General features: G+C 41.9%; 1 protein-coding gene and 1 long non-coding RNA gene across 6 annotated transcripts in view; one reads left to right on the top strand and one right to left on the bottom strand.

The window, feature by feature from the left end:
* LOC309703501 (butyrophilin-like protein 2) overlaps nt 1-20,392 on the top strand; it is a 522,068-nt gene that overhangs the window by 419,146 nt on the left and 82,530 nt on the right. The window lies entirely within an intron of this gene.
* LOC309703919 lies at nt 15,780-18,032 on the bottom strand. Its single transcript, XR_014276082.1, has 6 exons — nt 17,921-18,032; nt 17,773-17,838; nt 17,495-17,567; nt 16,484-16,564; nt 16,167-16,381; nt 15,780-16,043 (listed from the first exon to the last, which is right to left on the bottom strand). It is a non-coding gene; the product is annotated as an uncharacterized lncRNA (long non-coding RNA).

Genomic DNA, 20,392 nt, shown 5'->3' with positions numbered 1-20,392 from the left:
GATGAGTCCGGCAGCACTGAGGGTCCACAGATGGGAGAGGCTGTCCTTTAAGGAGGTTGGACATGTGACACATGTGTCTTTATGGTTTATACTAAAGAACAAACTGCACTAACTCATAGATTTGACCTGAGGAAGAGTCGACTTTAACCCCAAACTTTATTAAACTAACCTAAATCTAGCCGAGTAGTTCTGCTGCCTGAACCTGACCAAAGTGTAACTGAAACACATTAAAATACTAAACTGACTCTGACTGCTGTGAGTGTTTGAAGAAAACGTCTGTGTTTCACAAAGCTGAGAGGTCAGCGGTCCCCCACAGGCTCTCTGTGATGGTCTGATCAGCTTCAGTCTGAAAACAGTGATGTACTAAACGATGGAGAACACAGCAGGTGCAAAGACAGACTTGACGAAAAGGCAATAACAAAAGTCCGAGGAAATAAACCAAAGGAGTGAAAGGGTTAGACCAGGGGTGGGCAATTCCAGTCCACGAGGGCCGGTGTCCTGCAGGTTTTAGATCTCACCTTGGGTCAACACACCTGAATCACATGATTAGTTCGTTACCAGGCCTCTGGAGAACTGCAGGACGTGTTGAGGAGCTAATTTAGCCATTTAAATCAGCTGTGTTGGTTCGAGGACGCATCTAAAACCTGCAGGGACACCGGCCCTCGTGGACTGAGATTGCCCACCCCTGGGTTAGACCCATACGAGTAAGGACGTTAGCGTGCTGCCCAGCTTTCGTCACGCACATATTTATAATTATATGGTCCTAAGTTTTAGTGCAGACACTCACGAAGTGTTTAGTAACTTCAGATCCTGCAACAAGCCCAGCTCCAGTTTCCTTTGGTGACTTGAACTCTTCCATTTCACAGCTGTTGTTAATTTTTCTTTATCTCCTGTACAGGCCAACGCATCTATTTGTTGTCTTAGGTTGTTAGTATTACACAACATTTTCAGATCTAATAGAAATAAAATGAGTTTCATAATTCATTCACTTTATTGTCTTTATTTATAACTGGCATCATTGTTTCATTCTCTTATAGAGTCTTACAAGAAAGGCAAAATTGTTTTCCATTGTGCTTTATTAGCTGCTTCAGTAAAAACAAATCAACAATGCAACAAAAAAACACTTTGCAAAACAACAAAGTGGAAAACAGTGATTCATCACTTGGTTGCTTCAATACAACACGTGGGCACATACATGCAGGACTTTTGATGATAAATGACACAGCTGCTCTTAAAAACTACATTATGGCCCCACTGTGTATGTGTGTGTGTGTGATAGCACATAAGGGCCATTTGTGAAGCTAACATAAGTAACAAAGTGATGTTACTAGTATTAAATTGATTTGGTTAAAAACTGTGATCAATACAGAGAATAAAGTAATCTGCCAGTACAGAGGCCAGCAGGGCTTCTGGAAGGACACACTGTGTGTGTGTGTGTAGTTATTAAGGTGTTAGACCTGCTTTCTGCTGCTCTCTGATTGATTATCAGTCGTTGCCTCAGAGTTTTTGTGGGGCGCCCCTCATTAGTGTAAGTACAGACTGAGCTGTTGGAGCTTCGTGTAACTGCAGGTAGTTAAAATAATAATTAATAAATAATAAAAGTGAGTTTGCACAGTTTGGGTTTTGAAGACGCCTCAGATTGATGTGATTTAGTGTAACGCTTGTGCTGTTAATGATGCTGTCGAGTTCAACTCTGATGGACCCTCATCTGGATGCATCACACCAGCTGCTGTTTTTCTCCTGTGATGTGAAAGGACAAATGAATAGAAACACCAGGCTGTGTGACCTATAAACTAACTGGATCATGTGCACACCTTTGATGGAGATTGTATGATTATAACTGAACAGCCTGTTGTGCAGCGTAAGCATTGTTCAATGAACTGACACATTCTGTGGATGTTGGCTGTGCATCAGGACATCAGGAAACTAGAAACAGGAACCTTATAAATGCTAATAAAACACAAACAAGACAAAAAATCACTGCCAGGATAAACTGAGGTATGTGGGCTCACATGAAGCTTCCAGAGAAACCTCTAAACCTTCACTTTAAAATGCTCCGCTGCATCTGAAACGTCCCCCATCACACAGGCTCCACCCACCTGGCACAAACCGAGAGATAAACCAAACCACAGCATTTTTTCAGGCATTATTTTAACCCTAAAAACCTGTTTGTGATCAACCAGGCATCACAGTTGTTTGGTGTGTGTGTGTGTGTGTGTGCGTGTGTGTGTGTGTGTGTGTGTGTGTGTGTGTGTGTGTGTGTGTGTGTGTGTCCTCCTCAGGGTTCAGCAGGATAAAGAGAGTCACTCATTGTAGCTGTCAGTCCGTCAGCTTTAGCTCAGGAAACGTTTGTGTCTCAGTGTTACGACCCGGCTTGAAATGACCTTAACAAGAGCGGGGTGTCCCGTGACTTCCCATGCCCAAACAGACACAGCATCGGACTTTTAACAATAGTTTATTGACAACAGTGGCACTCACGGTAGTGGGAGTGTATAATTTCGGGGTGAGCTAAGGCCAACACAACAAACAAAACTCAACCTGGGCTTCGGTTCCCCTCTGACCTGTTTAAGGAAAAGAAAAGAAAGAAATAACACAGTCTGACCTCCCTGGTCTACAAACACAGGAGAAAAGAAGGCTTCCCAAAATAATCGGCAGCTCACCCCTACTTGCTCTGCACTTCACAGACATGCCCGACCTTTTAACCAAATAGCTATTGCTACGGCTGCTCCGTCTGGACCTGCGGCAAGTGCATGGGAAGTCTGCCACACCCCCCGCACTTCAGCTCTTCGGTCGCCCTTTTATAGTCCATGTCCACAGCAGGAACCAGTTACATCAGGCCGCTCCTTAGGTCCACCAATCACAGCCGAGCCCCTGCACAGGTGAATTTGCATACACACATTAAGAAACAGATAACCCACCAACACAGGCACGTAACACTCAGTTTCTCAGTGTTGTGAGTTTTGCAGAGGAGACGGTGGTGAAACAAAAGCTGAAGAATGAAGTTTGTTAACAGGAAGGGAAGAAGAGAGAGGAGGGTCCAGTGATACAGGAAGGTGGAGGTTAAAAAACTTCTCAAAAATGTAAAAGAATTCAGACAAACAGAACCTGAGCGCTGATTAAAACCATGGTTTGGGGTTAAATGGTGTTTCTGCTGAGACAGACGCAGACAGAGGGGTGATGGGAGCCGTGTTTCTCAGTCAGCCATGAAAGTCAGTTATCAGACTGACCCCCAGTGATCAGGACGTCTTCTTTAGTATGGCGACAGCCTGAAAAACAAGGCACCAGAAAACAGTGATTAGCACTGACCACGTGTTTGTGCAGCAGTGTGCTTGACAGCAAGGAGCCGTGACCGTCACACAAACTGTGCTATCAGCTGAAGGTTCACAGTGTGAGATGTTCAAATATGCGATAAACAGGATAAAGTGTAACACAATCCAGCTACAGTCTCACAGCCACCCTCTGCCTCGTGTTTGTGCTAGCACAGTTTCTGTTTAGAGGCTTAGAGGTGAAAGGTCAGAGAGCGAGCTGCTGCTAATGTTAAAGCTCCCAGTTTCAGCATCGCTGCAAACAAGTTATTATAGAAGGATCACCTTCAACCTGCAGCACAAAGATGCTAATCAGCTTCATCTGCGTGTGCCAGCTGAGACTGTGTGAAGCTTCCAGGGAGATGTGTGTGAAACCCACCAGAGTGTGGACCCTCAGTCTGCCACAGCAGAGTCACAGCAGGCCTACTGTCAGCAGCAGTGTTTGTGCTGCTGTGACACGTTTGATGCAAACATGTTTTCAGACAGAAAAAGAAAGGAGCTCGGAAAAGTGGAAGAGGAGGAGCATCTTAACTGCTCCTCTGGGCTGCACTTCGATGGAACCAGTTCTTTCACTGGGACTGTGAAAAGGCCCGGTGACAGAAACACTGGCTATGTGGTCTGGACACAGCAGCACAGAGACTTCACTGATCTCAAGTTCTTCCTCCAGCAGCCGATGAAAGGACGAGCATCAAAAAGCAGACGTCACCAGGAGCGACGTGTGGTAAGAATCTCAGAATAAACAGACGTCTGAGCAGCAGAGTGATTCATTCACACACAGCAGCTCAAATATGAGCTCAGGTGAAACATACTGAAGATAAACCTGCGTGCAACATCAAACTGATGCTCCCATCAGATCCCCTCCTGATCTCTCTGTGGCTGAGACCCCCACTCCCACATGTTTCCACTGTGTCCTTCTGAAACATCTTAGACCTCGATGGTCATGTGACCACAGAAGTATTCAGGGAGTCGGCACTTCTCAGACTAAACATCAGCGAACAAACAAAGACAAGAAGTTTTGGTTTAATCGCTGAATCTTATCACAGAGTCTCGGCTCCTCTTATCTCTCTGGGCTGGTGAGGGCGCACCAAACATCAGCTTCCAAAGAATTCACTGCCTCCTAAAAACTGTTTCAAAAGAGAGAAAAAAATCAGGGACAAAGCTGAGGTCAAAGGTCAGAGACAAGGAAGTAAGCGAAGATGCAGTGAGCTGGAAAACTTGTGACCAGCACCAACGTTATTGGACTTACTGCTCCATAAATCTGTTTGGTCCTCGTTTCCAAAAGAAAACAGCTTATTAAATAAAACCTCATGAAATCAAATCACTTCTATTCTATGTTTGTTATTTTTTAAGTATTTCTTTATATTTATGAAGGAAACCTTCAGTGATGTCCACCAGTAAAATGCTTTTATGTGTATTTAGCTGTGAGTGCAGACAGACCTGCAGGCCCGTATTTGTGCACATGGTACTCTGCTGATTCTGAAATGTTGTTGCACTGCTCGCCTTAGAAAAGAAGCTGCACACATACAGCTCAGCGCTGGTGGGGAAGGGCTGATGGACGACCTCATGTAAACAGAAAGGAGGTGGCACCATGCAGAAACCCTTTGAACTGCAGGGTGGTGGGAGACGAGCAGCAGCACAAAGACACAGAGTGCAGACGTGATAGTGACGTTCCTGCCATTCCCTCTGACACAGGCCCCGCCCTGCTGGGTACGACACAGGCCCCGCCCTGCTGGGTACAGAGCAGCCAGAGCTCCTGGGATTCATTCAGAGCTGAGGAATATTTAATGACTGCATTTAAAAGACGCTCCCTCCCACCACGCCACAGCCATCACTCGCGTTGTAAAGACACATGAAAATAGCATCACTGCAGCCAAAGTGACCTGTTTTAGCCTCGTAGGATTGAGCTCTTAAAGCAGCAGCTGTCAACTGCTCAACCAATGAAAAAAAGAAAAGTCAAATATTTTCATCTTCTTTCTGTGAAGCTGTCCATGTGCTGCTCACACTTCTGCAGCTGCAGCTTGTATTTCTGAGCGAGGGCTGGGGCGTGAGCGGGATTTCCCAGCTGGCTGCTTGTTTTTGAACACAGCACAGAGGAGCAGATGGAGGCATTTAGAAATATTCCCAAAGCAGTCAGGCCGGTCTTCTTTTCATTTGATCTCAGTGTGAATAAAAGCGATGGAGCAGTTTTGTTGTTGGGATTGAAAAATGATTCAATTGTTTATCAAAGATTTAAATGAAGCTATTTCATTACTGTATTTCTACACAATGCAAATGTGCTCATAGACGAGTTGGTGCTCCGTGTTTGAGGCTTTAAAGCTTCGTCCAGCGTTACTGTCTGGATTTGAAATGTTGCAGGATGACGTCGAGTGCAGAGGGTTTGCAGCAATGCTCACACAGTCACATAATAATGGTGGGAATAGTCTCTGGGTCAGGACGTCCCAACAACATATCCTGAACTACACTGTGGATCTAATGGAGGCCATGGAGGGAGATGCTTTTCTTTCCTGTCTCTCACAGGAGAAGGAGCAGAAACCAGGCGAGGTCAGACTGAACGGGGAGGAGTCACAGCAGACTGTGTGGTTCTGGGAGAAGACGGCCATAATAATCTTTGTTACTGTCACATGAGCTGTACGGCCCAATGAGGGCCATCCTTGGTGTGAGGCAGACTGTTGTGTCACACTGCGCTCCAGTGCTGTGAACTTGTCATTTCAACTGCTGCAGCAAATTCAATCTTTTTAAAGGACAGAAATTTCTCCTGAATTCCTTCTGGAAAAATTGAATTTGACATTGTCCAGCTTAAGCATGGCGCTCTGAAGGAATCTGCACTTAACCCTTTAAGACCTACCATAGAACCAAGTCCGCCAGAGCTTATATTATATTTTTACATGCTGTTGAGCCATTTTTGGGAGCATTTCAAGTTGCTATACATCAATACAACCATTATAGCCCAAACTTTAATAATATGTCTGCATTAGGTGCATAGTAATTACATAAATTGCAAAAAAGTGCAATAAACTACAAAAAAATTGAAAATCGTTTTTGTTTTTTTAACATATATTTCTAGTTAGAGAAATTTAAGAGGCTCATCCCTCAAAACTGTAAATACAAAAAAGTTGCACAAACTAGTTTCCCACCACAGGAAATTTATTTTGAGTGTCTTCATAGTTTTATTTTTGAAATACATCAATTTTTATACACTGCAGGAAAAACGAAAATAAATATTATAGTGCAAATTTGCAAAATAACAGCATATGCATCAAAATAAACTATTTCCAGCAGTGCAATATGAGTCCTCAGCATCCCAGAAACGACACAGAAAGTCATAAACTCAAACATAACTTTTTAAAACACAAGTATAGGCTCATAAGGCCCCGATCGTAAAAAAACTACATTTCCGCAAAATGACGTCACTTCCGGTTTCGGGCAGGTCATGCGGTCATGTGATAGTTCGCGCTGATGGACGTAGGAAGTGTTACAAACAGCTGATCGGATCGGCGAAGCGTGTTTCTGGAATATCATGTTTTTGTTGCTGCAAGTGATTTTTATGCAGTTTTTGCAAAGCTATATGTGGAAGGAAACTGTGACCTAGGATCTACCCCCCGTCCCAATCCCTTTTTGTCCCCCATAAACCCCCCACCAGAGCGGCCAAAGGTTCGCCATCGAGCCCCACCCTCAACAGAGCAATCGAAGTCACATTGCCCAGCCTCGCCCCCCTTAGTTCCTCTTCATGCCCTGTCTCCGCAGTCTGATGTGTGATGTGTGAAGGGTCCGGGCTGTGAGGATTATGGCAGTGATGACTTTTCCCAGGAGAAGCTGGGACCCTGTTTACTAGAAGGTTTTAAAATTTCTGCACTTTTAGGTGACAGGAGACATGTGGCCTGGTCAAAACACAGAGAGCTGCACTCTAAAAGATCTTTAAACATAGTAAACATACCTTGTGTGCCACAGACTGCTCCCAAACACGAGGGGACAAGTAATACCTCTAAAACACTTAAGTTGGCTTTATTAAACATTAGATCTCTAGCTGGGAAAACATTTTTAATTAATGATTTAATCACTGAGCACAGCCTTGATTTTATGTTTTTAACTGAAACTTGGTTGGACCAAAGTAACAGTGGAGCTGTTCTCATCGAGACGACCCCTCCTAACTACAGTTTTATCAGTGAGGTCAGGGCGAGCAGGAGAGGAGGAGGGGTTGCTGTCTTATTTAATGAATCATTTCAATGTAAGCAGCTATCTCCTGGAAGTTTTCAGTCTTTTGAATATGTGGCTTTACAGCTGAAGGCCCCATCCAAAGTTGTGTTTCTTAATGTTTACAGGCCTCCCAAATACTGCACAGACTTTTTTAATGACCTCAGTGAACTGCTGTCTGTGATCTGTGTTGATTTTGACTGTGTAATTATTGCTGGGGATTTTAACATCCATGTGGACAACCCTCAGGACAAAGGGACTAAAGACCTGAGTAACACTCTGGGCAACTTTGGGCTGACTCAGCATGTAACAGAGGCCACACATAATAGAGGACACACTCTTGACCTACTGATCTCCAAAGGCCTGAGCATTTCAAAGGTTACTGTGTCTGATGTGGGCCTGTCTGATCATTACTGTGTTTTCTTTGAAAGTAAAATCTCAGCCCACATAAATATATCAACAGCAGTGATCACAAAACGGTGTATAACTGAACACAGTAGTGCAATTTTTAACCAGGTCTTCCCATTAACACCTGACCTGTCCAGAGGGTCAGTCAATGAGCTCGTCAATAGCTTCAATGCTAACATGTTAAATGTAATGGACACTATTGCTCCCATTAAGGTGAAGGTTATCTCTGGAAGGAAAAAGTCTCCATGGAGAAACTCCACAAACAGCAAACCTCCACAAAAATGAAAAAAGAGAGTGTAGGAAAGCTGAGCGCAGATGGAGAAAAACAAACCTCCAGGTTCATTATGACATTTATAAAGAGAAACTTCACAATTATAATTTACAACTGAGGAATGCAAGGAGGTCCTACTTCTCTGACATCATCACTAAAAACAGCCATAATGCTCGGGTCTTATTTTCTACAGTTGACAGGCTAACAAACCCTCCTGTGTCAGTGGCAGCTGAACTTCATTCGACCATGGCCTGCAATGACTTTGCCAAATTCTTCACAGAAAAAATCCAAAAGATTAGACAAGCAGTTAGTACATCAACAGCAGATCCAGGATATGTACTGTGTCCACCAAAAAACTGTTTAAACACCATGAAACAGTTTCAACCTATTAACAGCAAAGACCTGGAGGACATCTTAGGTCAACTGAACTCCTCCTCCTGCTGTTTAGATGTCCTGCCAACAAGTTTTTTCAAAAAGGTCTCAAAGACTTTAGAGTCAGACCTGCTACAGATCGTCAACTTTTCTTTATTATCAGGTGTGTTTCCAGAATCACTAAAAACTGCTGTAATCAAACCTATACTGAAAAAGGACAATCTTGACAAGACACAAATGAACAACTACAGGCCGATCTCAAATCTCCCGTTTTTAAGTAAGATCATTGAAAAAGCAGTTTCTCAACAGCTCAGTTACTTCTTAAAACAGAATAATTGCTACGATGCCTTCCAGTCAGGTTTTAGACAGAACCACAGCACTGAAACCGCTCTGACCAAAGTGTTTAATGACATATGTCTGAATACAGACAGTGGAAAAATGTCAGTCCTAGTTTTACTGGATCTCAGTGCAGCATTTGATACAGTTGACCACAACATATTACTCAAACGACTGGAGAACTGGACAGGTCTTTCAGGAACTGTACTAAACTGGTTCAAAACATACGTAGAAAACAGGAAATACTTTGTATCAATAGGTAACTTCACATCTGAGCAGACAAGTATCACATGTGGAGTTCCCCAAGGTTCCATCTTGGGACCCCTTCTGTTTAACATCTACATGCTCCCACTGGCACAGATTATAAACAACAACAAAATAAACTATCACAGCTATGCAGATGACACACAAATATATATCACAATGTCACCAGGAGACCGAGGCCCTGTACAGGCTCTTGGTAAATGCATTGAGGAAATCAATGACTGGTTGTGCCACAATTTTCTCCAGCTAAACAAAAGCAAAACTGAGGTAATAGTCTTTGGCGCCAAAGAAAAACGATTACAGGTCACCAGAGAACTTCAATCTATACATCTAAAAACCACAAACCAGGCGAGAAATTTGGGTGTAGTGATGGATGCAGACCTAAACTTAGAAAAACACATTAAGACAATAACAAAGTCAGCTTACTACCACCTCAAGAATATATCAAGGATAAAAGATCTGATGTCTCAACAGGACCTGGAAAAACTAGTCCATGCATTCATCTTTAGTAGGCTTGATTACTGTAACAGCATCTTTACAGGTCTACCTAAAAAATCAGTCAGACAACTACAGCTCATTCAGAACTCTGCTGCTCGAGTCCTCACTAAGACCAAAAAAATGGACCACATCAGTCCAGCTCTGAGGTCCTTACACTGGCTGCCTGTCCGTCAGAGGATAGACTTTAAAGTTCTGATGCTGGCCTATAAAGCTCTGAATGGTTTAGGACCAAAATACATCAATGACCTCCTGACCCGGTATGAACCTTCCAGATCCCTCAGGTCATCTGGATCCGGTCTTTTATCAGTTCCCAGAGTCAGAACCAGACACGGAGAAGCCGCATTCAGCTTTTATGCTCCTTATATCTGGAACAAACTCCCAGAAAGCCTCAGATCACCTGAAACACTCAGTTTATTTAAATTCAGGTTGAAGACTCACCTGTTCTCAGCTGCATTTGAATAAAGCACCAAATCCACACTTTAAGCTTAAATTTCAAAACTTACATTTAACTACTGATTTTATCTACTGTTCTGATTTTATCTGTTTTGATTTTATATACTGTTTTGTTTGTTTGTTTGTTAATTAGTTAGTTAGTTTATTTGCTTGTTTTAATCAATTTTAAATCATGCTTTTTATTTGTTCTTGTTTCTAATGTCTCTGTAAAGCACTTTGAATCACCTTGTTGTTGAATTGTGCTATACAAATAAACTTGCCTTGCCTTGCCTTGTCTAGGACAAGCTGATGGCATAAGATGTAAGTACAACTCCTCCGGTTTCATATGCAAAAAAAATTATTGCGCTAGCTTACGTGGTTGCAGAGCTACCGGGATTTAAAAATAGTTACGCAAAATGGAGCGTGCCCGCTCCGACCGGCTGTAAAGGGTTAATGCCACCATACTGTATCTCAGCCACTGCCTGTGATTATCTCACAGTCACGCTTTGATCTGCAGACACGATTCATCGTACTACAAATAACCACGGCGAATAGTTCCTCACAGGCTGAAGCGATGCTGGATTTGAAGTCCCTCTGTCCTCTCACAGTCAGTCAGGCTCTGTGGGAGCTGCTGACAGCTTCCTCTGCAGCATCAGGCTAACAGTCAGCTGCTGCCTGAGCCTGCAGACCGGTCAACACTTCAACGCTCAGAAGTCGGTGGATATGTTCCCAACAGTCAGGTCTATCCATGCCTGCTCTCACGCAGGGAACTCCAGGCTTTGTGTGAAAGACGGAGGCAGTGTTTCCTTAGCGTTGCAGTAACTGCACCTCTAAATAAACAAGCCCACTCTGGTGAGAGATGGATGGGTTTCTGGTCTCCAACACAACAATGTTCATGCTGTAGCCACACGTTACTGCTGCGTCAGCGTCCCCTCGCTTCCCTCTCGCCAGTTTCTAAACACCAGGCTGGAGGCTTTAAGATGGGACTGTGTGAGTGACTGGAGGCTTCATCCATCTCCTACATACAGCCTGTGCTCCTTGTTTCCATCTCAGATGTGCTCTTACTCCAGTCCATCTACAACCACCGTGCACTATAGTGAACTCTGCTGCAGGGTCATGTGTGCTGATCTGGAAACCGTCTGTTCCTCTTTCCTCATTTTGACTCTGATTGAATATCACAGCATCTTTACACATCTGTGCTCCAGATGTTTCTACATTTTTATTCATATGAAATATTTGGGAAGCATTTTTATTCCTAAGAAGCAAATTAAAAGTCTGTTATTCACCTCAACACACAGCCTGTGTGTGTGTGTCTGTGTGTAGATCTGCAGTCATTGTTGTGCAGTGAGCTCATGTTCAGTGAAAGGTGCATTTAGCTTTAGGGTCATAGGTCACTCCCAGTGTGACAAACGTTTTGAAGCTTGTGACATGAACGTGCATCAAACTAGACTATGTGGAAATAAACCGAACGCCAGCAGGTCAATGATAAAGTTAAGCCCACTTTAGTAATTAGTTCCCAAAACACAAAAGAACATCAGTAACATTAATAACTAACGCCTAACATTAAGCGCTCACACCTCCAGGTGGTTCAAGGGGACAGTTGGGGGGAAACTGGCCCCAGCAGGGCGCAGCAGCAGCACTCGTGGTTGTGAGATCAGGAAATCCAAAGCGTCCAATCAGGTCCCCACAGTTCATTCCTGGTTCTTTGCCTTTACCTGCTCTCACAAACTAAACACTGTGTTTATAGAACCTGTCCTGTCTGACAGCTTTTCACATCTGAATTATGATCTGAATGTTCTGTTGGAACAAACATGTTTGTCTTTGCAAGAGCAGAAACTCTCTGCAGGCTCCTGTTGGTGCTGTTTATCTCTTTATTTATTCATTTCTATTATTATTATTGAGATTATTACTCACAGCACATGTGCAATATAACACTGTGAGAGCTGACAGGCTGGAAACAGGAAGCTCTTTGTGACACTGTGATAAATGAAGCCACAGCTTCAATGAAATGTTGCTCTTATTTGACACTTTGGTTGGAATCATCTGGATTACAGACGTTTTTAAATCAATCTAAACTCTGTGTTTTACTTGGACATCACATCAACATTTATGTTGCTCATTGAAACGACAGAAATATTTGAACATGTGAAACTTCAACAACATGAAGGTAAAAGCTTGTTTGTCAGATTTGACTCTTTCTAAAAGTTCATTGTTCAGCTGTTAAATTAAAGTGTGATCATCAAAAACATGGTTCAGCTTTCAGTGAGTCACATTCAGTGAGTGCAGCCAAACATGATGGCAGACTGCCACAGATCACTGCTGAGGAAAGAGGAGGCGTTCAGCTTCCTCATAGTTTCACACCTGCATGAAGCAGCCTCACCCTGACAGCTTCAAATCACTGTGTCAGCTCATCACTTCCTGTCCTGTGATTGGCTGGCTGGACTTCATCCTGCTTGCAGGGATTTGAACACTGTGGACGTCCAGTTCAGTGAAGAGTTAAATCCATGGAGCAAAGATCAGCAGAGGGTTAGAGATGAGTTTGTGCAGGGATCATAAGGGCTCAGAGTCCTGTGGAGTTTTCATGATGAAAATATAGACGGAGATTAAAGAAACACATTTTCACTGTTTGTCAGAAAGATTCAAAAAGGATCATAAATGAAAAAGCTCCAGTGAGTCCAGGGCCCTTCTTGTGCTGCTCTGAACCCAGAAGAACGATAATACAAATGAAACCTGGTAGATGGGACGGACGTGTTGGGCCTTCCATCAGATAGAAACATGGAGCAAACATGTGGCCGGTCCATCGGCCCAAAAGGCCCGTATGCTAGATTAGCAGTCCAGCCCTGACACAGAGAGTGTAAAGATATTAATCAGGACCACAGGCCAGTTCAGACCCTTTTTAATGTTCAAGAATCCCCAGATTTTATCAGAGCACCCCTAAAAACAACCATGTTAATAGCAGTAATAATAGCATATTTCAGTGTTTCTATCTTCAAATGTTATATTTTCTTACCTTGTCTCTTGACGACAGCACAGACAGACTCGAAACACCAGCTTCAGATGTCATCAGTCCATTCAGTGGGCGTTATTAGCAGTAACCAGTTCATAGATGCGGGCCAGTAGGACCTGCTACACCTGCTAGTTTGTTCACAAGGTTGTTATCATCCATCCAGATGGAGGATCACTAACAGGAGGATGGGAAGACTCCAGAATCCACTCTCACTGGATTCTGGTGGAGTGTTTACAGGTAAGACCATTTAAATGGACAGCATTTATAGAGTTTATCATCCTCGTACTGACCCAGGGTCAGTGTGAAATACAATCCTAGCTGTGTGAACAAAGTCTGGCTCCTTTAATCCTGCATGACAAACCTCAGGATGCAGGTCAGCTAGAGACTTTGAAGTTTCGTAGCATTGGGCCTGATGATGGTGTGTAGAGCCTCTACTTACCTTCTACACTGTGTTTTTGTTACTAATTTATTCATAAGTTTTGCACTGTTTGTTGTTGTTTATCAGTCGGGTGTAGACAGATTTCAGAGGAGCACTGTTGCTTCATCCTTAACACTTTAAAGCAGAACTGGATGGAAATCAAAGGTCCTTAAAAGCTTTTTCTGCTCCCCGACCCTCAAAGCCAAACTTCACCCATGAGAGCTGACGGATACGATTATTAAAAAGTGACGTTATCAGAAACAAAGGTGAGCAACAATACTTAATATGTGCTTTTACATAACTGTCATTTATATATCCGTCTTGTTCATAAACAGAAGTTTCATTTATCGTGTGGGACTGCTGAGTCACCTCACTTCATTCATTCTCCACACGATGTTCATTTACAGAAACCTTTCAGAGAAACTGATTTCTCTACCAAAGTGTGAACCAGTGTTTCCATAGATTACTTCTTATAGGAAGGTCAGTGTTTGTCCTGTTTCTGTTCCTCAGGTTCAGTAAATATCAAACACTTCAGTGGGTTTTCTCTCACATATATTTTGTGTTTGCCCTGCGATAAACTGTCCTGCTTTTGCCCTGTGGCAGCTCGGACAGGCTTCAACCCTGAAGTGGAAATGTTGTATTCCAAGTATGTAATCTGATCATTTACAAAGTCAAAGTCTCTCATCAACATGTAAGTAATGATTATAAAAATGGGAAAGCAGACATAAACGTGACATATGAGGACAGCTACATGTAGTGTGTTTGCAGGTCTATCAGCACATAGAAGAGTTAAAGTCTGATTCAGTGAACCCTGATTGGTCCAGTCTGTCTGGATAAATTCAGTTAGCTGATCTGTGACCATTTATTCACACATTTTCTTAACTAATGATTCAGGATGACAGAGGGGCTGGAGCTGGATATGTTCAATAAATACACCTTACAAAAGTCAACAACAAACCTGCATCATGTACGTTGTTGTCCACAGGATGAGAACATCCAGATGATCAAAGTGGAAGACTGTGTGTTCATGCCTGTGTCTATCAGAGGAGGCTGGAGGCTCTGAAAGGCTCCCCCACCAGTTCCTGCTGATTTAAAGCTCTGCTCATTTCTGAGCTTCTTTCTTATTTTCCTCTTTACTTCTCTTAACCTTTAACTTATGTTTTAGCAATCAGATCCTGCCATCTTGCATTACCGCTTCGTGCTAGTTATGTTGACTTTTCTCTTCTTTTGTCTCCACTAGTGATGTGCGATACCACTGATTTTCTTTCCGATCCGATACCAAGTAATATTCAGGGTGGTATCGGCGATACTGATCCGATACTGATACTTTGTACAAAAACTTATTTTATTTATTGTATCTCAAATTATAGCATCATAATGATTACAGGACATCAGATTATTTGTTCTTATCACTTAATAATGTAGGGTTCATCATATAGAAATAAAAAAAAAATGAAGTTGTGCTATTTGAACACTTTGCCTGCCTGCAGCACTAAAGGACTCCATGAGAGACGTCTGTCTTGCCCTAGCAGCACCTGACTCTCTCCTCCTCTTCAGTTCACCTCAACATACGCTCGTCATATTCTGTGATATGATTTACTCTGAGGTGTTTGACAAGGTTAGTGATATTGCCACAACCATACATGCCAACCCTCCCGATTTTTCCGAGAGAATACCGAATTTCAGTGCCCCTCCCGAAAATCTCCCGGAGCCACCATTCTCCCGAATTTCGCCCGATTTTCTAGGACAACAAAATTGAAAAATCATATCGCAGAATTCATAGCGCGGCCCAGCCAATTCCAGTTTCCAACAATGGCAGCAGCAACTTAGTTTTAATATTGCTCTTGTTTCTCTTTTTGGGTCGCAAAAAAACTTTTAACATATTTTCAGGTGAGAATGTAGCTGTGTAAACTTCAAATATCTGAGCCGACTGACACATCGTCTTCAACCCCCCCCGTCTTTCCCTATTCGGGTTAAACATGATATACAAGTCACTTTGATAACTTAAAAATGTTCTTGTTTGGCTTTTTCGGTGTTTTATTTGTTCGTGAGTAAATTGGTTTGGCTGAGATTAAAGTTATTAGATTTGATTAAATTAAATTTGACTTTATTAATCCTTCGGAAGGGTTCCTCCGGGGTTTTCACACAGCTGAATAAACGTGGTTAAAGCATTCACTAAGTGTACTTACATTTTGAGACGTTCCACTGATGAGTTAAGCTATGCATTGTGTTTCACTGAATTTAATTACACCTCAGCATGCACACAGTTTTACCTTTTCTATGTTCTGTTTGATGTCTTCGTCCATGAAGACCTCTACATCGAAGTCATCAAGAGATGTCTTCTGGCCACACATCATACAGAACAGGTGTCTGTTGATACACCGTGGCCCTGGCCCATTGTGTGCTATCGACCAAGCAATCAGTTTACCAGCCGTATAAAACTTGTTGCTTGACAGCAACTGCTGGCTATAGCTGAACAACAGACTGCCAGGCTTCCCCTCAAAAATCCCTAGGGAATTCTGAGTTTCGACCATAAGTAAGCTGCAGGAAAAGATAGTAAAAAATTAAAAAAAAAATTGAGTCAAATTGTGATTTCATCTTTGCAACAACAAAAAACACATTCACGCATTCTATTATTGTGTGGGAGAGATGGGAATGGGTTACCGAAAAAATTCCCGCCTTGGGCCTCCATAATCATCGGCCATTTCACCAACAAATTCAATATTTGGCAATTTATGCCAGGCAAAATATGACTTGGAAAGTGCCATGCAGGCACTATGTAGGATTTTCCTACGTCGGGCTATTATTGCACAATAATTGCTGGTGTCAAGATGCGTTTCCTGGAAATCTTTCAACACAGTCGCAAGGTCCATCTCGTCCTGAAGAAAAGGGGGGGGGGGGGGGGGAGAGAGAGAGAGAAGGGTCATGACTACATGAAACACATACACAGCAGTTCTGGCAGTGTTGTTCATGAGACATACATGTGAGTCATTTTGTTCAGGGGAAGCCAGGACAGCCTCATCCAGGTCTGATACTTCTGACTCTGCAGAGTCGATGTAAAACTCTTCTCTAAACCGAACAAATGCATTTGATTTTTTTAATATCATGTATACATACTGAAATGGAATGACTCATCTGATAAAAGAATCTGATTTCACATTCTTTTACTGTATAGATACAGGCACTTAAAATGGCCATGTGGTCCTTGATTGCATCTGTTGGAGCCATTTGTATTTTAACAAATTTCAAAATATTAAAATATAAAGTTTGTTGTTAGTTTACTTCTATTTCTGGGTTAATCATTTTTTTATTTGTAGGTTAATGCTCACTTCATTGTTTTGTTGTTTATCTTATCAAGTCAGCCAGGAAGAATTTCAGGGCTATTTTTGATAACTTAAGAGACTGGTATAAGACCAGCATGCACTGAGATGGGCCTTTTGTTTTGTTTGTTTGTTTGTTTTTTTAATTTGAGAGACAAGCAGCATGAAGGGACAAAAATGGATCTTGTTATTGGTTGCCAAAATGGATCAATAAACTATAAAATGCAACTTTCAAGTTTTGACAGTGCAGTTTTCCTGCGCACAAAAGATTATCACAGGCCAGCAGTGTCTTCTTTTCCTTTTTTTGTGAAACATAAGGAACTGCCCATTTACTGGGAATAGTTTGGGTGATTTGTAGTTCCAAGTGTCTGAATGGTCAGGCTGACTAAAGTGTTATCGATGCATTTTCAGCAATTAAAAATACCAATATCATGACATCAACAAATCAGAAAAACATGAAAAAGCAAAACAGAAACCGAATGAGGCAATTAAACCATTGGTCTATATTCAGAGCACATAAATGTTATCAGTTCAATACATGCAACCTTTCAAATTTTAATATTCGCTGGTCTCACCCCGTATATTGTACTTATTGAGTGTCTATTTACCTATGGTGTGTGCTTTATAAGTTCCAGTTTACACTTAAGTTTTGGCATGTTATTCAACAACTACCACTTGCCTGTTAACCTCTGGTTCCTGGAGACCATGCCTACTAGAATGAGCTGTATGGTTTTCATGCAGACCACTGCAAAGGAATAGCAGAAATATTTCATAGCAGGAAGAGGACCCCAATGCAGATATTTATTGATCTAGACTACACAATATGATCCAAGTTATAATAATGATATAATTAGTTTGTACCAAACTAGTTTTTACCAAAAAAATAAATGAAATTGTGCAATAGTTTAAGATTAAAATTCCAACCCATAAACAAACAGAGTGCCATTTACCTGATAACCTCTGGCTCCTGTACATTGTGCCTGCTATGGTCAGGTGTCTCGGTGTCATGCAGCACACTGCAATACGGTAAATATTGTTGATGAGAGGGTGTAATGCATTTACAGTGCTACAGTCCAAAGGCAGTTGTCAAAGACTTACATTGCCATCTCAGACTGCACAACTTCTCCACCAGTTGAGTCCTCATTGGCTTCTGTAATCTAAAACACCAGATTATTAAAATATAAAAGAAATGGACCAACAAATGACAAACAGGAACAGAGGACAACGCGCCAACTGGCAGGGAAACACACAAGGCTTAAATATATACTGAGGTGATTAGGGAATGTGAAACAGGAGGAGAGCACAGCTGGGACTCATCAGACATGACGAGGCAAAACTCAACACATTGACATAGTACACAGACTTTCAAAGTAAAACAGGAAACTGAACAGACGTGGACTAACCTAGGGGATACGGTGACAGAACAAGAGACACACTGACAGAGACGACTGTATACTAACAGAACACAGAACCACGACCTAAGAAGGAGAACACAAGAAATGCCCAGGACCTAGGAAGTTAGGAATACTAGCGACAGAAATCAAACCCAAGAGAATCAAAACACATCATGAAATCAAAGCTAACTAATACAAACAGAAAAACACCGAGTCCACAGACTCAGGACCGTGACACTTTGGGTAGGTAGAACTTAGGATAACTGAGGGGGAAAAAAATAAATAAATAAATAAAGGAAAGGTTAAGGACATTAACAAAAGACAATGAAAAAGCCAGAACCCAGGAAACTAAGATTACAAGAACAAAATGACCCTAACCCTAAAATACTGTTAGACCACAGTTGAAGCTTGCTCTACTGCATTTCTGTTATTAACAGTGAATCAATTGGCGGGGCATTATTTAAGCATAGCCATCTGGCATAGTGATCAGATGAATGTCTCAAATCCTTTGGGGAAAATCACAGCATTTATTATTCTGAGCAGTAACATGTTAAAGATGTCTTATACAATACTAGGGTGACTGGAGCGCCACTGAGTTACAGTAATAGTGACAATTATGCCATATCAGCCACCCGAGTGGAACATTTGAATACCTTTGGACGGATATAAAGATTGGAGCGACCCAGTAGGTTTCTTGCTCTAATTTCTTGGGGCGTCTCCTCTTCAAGAGGAAGAATGAGCCGCTGTCCATTCACTTTGCATAGATTGAACTGCAAGGGTATGTCTGCAATATTGTCCCGTAGTGCCTGCCTGAATTCAGCTGCATTTAGGTTTACAGGAACGACCACCCGAGTAGCAGGAGTGGCATCTGTAATCAAATTTAAACCAAATTAGCTTTCCCTAAAAACGGAAAAGGGTAAATTGTCACATTGTAGTGTCTCAACATCAACTTATTGGTGCAAGGAAATAAAGATTACAAAGGTGCTAAAAATCTAATGCCAAATTCTACAATTTGTAAACAACTGACACCATGATGTAATTCTCATTTTTCAAACCCATCACTCCAAATAATTAATATTAATATAAATATTGATTACCCCTATGAGATCGGTAGTGTGTCAGTGTGGGATTCCTTAGTACTGACACCTTAAACGTTAACTGGCGATGTCTGGTTCTCCCGCCTCTTGGTCTGCGCACTGGCCCACCTCCGTGCTGTTGGCGGAAAACTCCAAAGCTATCATTAGACCATGAGATAATTTTAGTGAAACTAATCACACAGAGACACCCCCCCCCCCCCCCCCCCAAGAAAAAAAAAGAAAAGGAAAAAAAACCACCCAACACACTCAGAGTAAGGAATGAGTGTTCAACACATCGGTGTTTATTGCATGCATTTTTCGATTGTCTCGCAAATTAAATGCTCCCTGAAAATATGGGATATGCTACATTTATAAACTAAAATCTTTATGCATAAATGCACATAACAGGGATTAAAATGACTGTCATTTGAAGTCGTCAATCTAGGATAGACATTTATGATTACAGAATTTGTTGTTGAATTGTAACAGATAATTAGTAAACGAGCCATTTATTATTTAAAAATGTAAAAGTTATTTCCTTTTGCAAAAACAAAAAAGGCGCAAAGCTAAAAGCTTGCCAATAGAGTAACCACCACCAAAGCATTTCACCTTTGTAGAAGAGATGTCCCCTCTTCACTGTCATCTTGATTCAGTAGCCGGTTAAATTGGGCATTCATGCTGTCTCTGATATCAGTGACTCTCCGTCGAAATGCAGCGCTCCGTTCGGACATGACTGTTCCCAAAAAGTCCGCCAAAAGGCTGGGCAGATATATATATATATATATATAGCATCCCTAAAATTCAAAGTACGGCGGGAGAAGGTACATTGTTTGTGATTGGATCAGCAAGACTGAAGGTTGTGTTTTTTTTTAATCCACCCCTTACCACAACCTGTGATCAGAATTTGTGTTAACCAATCACAGTCAACCTCATATTTGTGTTGTCTCAATCAAGCTATGTGCGACAAACTACATACAGATGAATGCGTGCGAAATCTCTGCGCCAACAAAAAACACCGTAAGTACCCTAGTTAATCTCAATTATTGTTCATCTTTGCTAACTAAAAGCTAAGCGATGATTCAAAAACATTGCTTTGTCCT

This window comes from Aulonocara stuartgranti, assembly GCF_965226115.1.
Source record: "Aulonocara stuartgranti genome assembly, chromosome: 3".
NCBI classification, from domain to species: Eukaryota; Metazoa; Chordata; class Actinopteri; order Cichliformes; family Cichlidae; genus Aulonocara; species Aulonocara stuartgranti.
The sequence above is the reverse complement of the archived record's forward strand: the minus strand, read 5'-3'. Positions and strand labels throughout refer to the sequence as shown.